Below are 1,183 nucleotides of genomic sequence, written 5' to 3' on the forward strand. Positions count from 1 at the left end.
CAACGAAGTTCCGATGTAATAGTGTGTAATACCAATTTTCAGTGTTGCCCGCTGCACAGGGGGTTGTTTGACACCAGGCGTCGCACCGCTCCACTACGCCGCATCTTTCATGGCAAATTAAAAATATTTATAGCGCGTTGTCGGTCGTATGGTTCCGCATATGGTATTTAGAAGCAACAAAGTCTCTAGTCACATCACCGGCATATCATGCTTGTCTACTGCTTTACAGTACCTTGAAAGTGGAGAATGGCCAAGTAGACTCTGAAACAACCAATTCCACAGATTTTTACTTTTACATCAACCCTAAACATCCTTTTAGCATACTCATAAGAATTACTAAAAAGCATGTGCACCTGTTCCGCATTGTTCGTGCACTATAGCCCACAGACTTGGGAGCAAAACGAATCAGAAGGCTATGAAAGGCTTCTAAACCGGATGTTTGTACATCAGGCGAAAGGTGCTGGATGTCTTTTAGCAAATACTTTGCCTCAGTGATGGCGGTCAGTTTTGCCTTTGGACGAGAGTCTGCAAAATAAGAAACCATGACTATCTTATTTCTCATTATATTCTTTTTTTTTTCTCTCTGCCATCATTACCTGGCAGAAGCCAAGGGCGCTTTTGATCCATGAGGGGTGTGTGAAGGCACCGTGAGTACGGTCCATCATGACCATGATGGACATTTGAAACGTGATTGTTGAAACTACGCCACATGGAGATAACTTGTTCAGGATCCCCTTCACTATGGGTGACGCAGTGTTAGAGATGGTTTATCGCTGGCTTCACCCACAGTTCCAGAGCTTCACAGTTTTTCTCCTTACTGGCTGCCACCATCTTTTTTCGGATACCTGTTCCAACAAAGAAGTACGCATGGGACAAAGTGCACATGTGCTTCATTTCTTCCATTGCATGTTTCATTTATACATCACTATGTTATCACTCTGTTCTTTGAACGCTTACATAAAGAAACAAGCACTAGCTTTTTCTTCCTCAAGTGGATACCTTTAGACATGTGCCACTCGTCAAACTGATGTTTAACATCTGGATGGGTTGTACGCACGTACTTCCGTACTCCAGGGTGGCGGTCTGTCGTGAAGCTCTTCAACAGAACGTTTAGATCTGCCAGCTCTTCGAGTCCCCGGCGTACTGCTTCAAGTTCCATGTGACTACTTGATGCCACTTCATT

General features: G+C 44.0%; 1 long non-coding RNA gene across 1 annotated transcript; it reads right to left on the bottom strand.

Annotated features, from left to right (window-relative positions):
* Positions 1 to 239: 239 nt before the first annotated feature.
* Positions 240 to 621, bottom strand: LOC135376780 (uncharacterized). Its single transcript, XR_010417844.1, has 3 exons — positions 597 to 621; positions 354 to 525; positions 240 to 261 (listed from the first exon to the last, which is right to left on the bottom strand). It is a non-coding gene; the product is annotated as an uncharacterized LOC135376780 (long non-coding RNA).
* Positions 622 to 1,183: the final 562 nt, after the last annotated feature.

This window comes from Ornithodoros turicata, unplaced genomic scaffold, assembly GCF_037126465.1.
Source record: "Ornithodoros turicata isolate Travis unplaced genomic scaffold, ASM3712646v1 ctg00001294.1, whole genome shotgun sequence".
NCBI lineage: Eukaryota > Metazoa > Arthropoda > Arachnida > Ixodida > Argasidae > Ornithodoros > Ornithodoros turicata.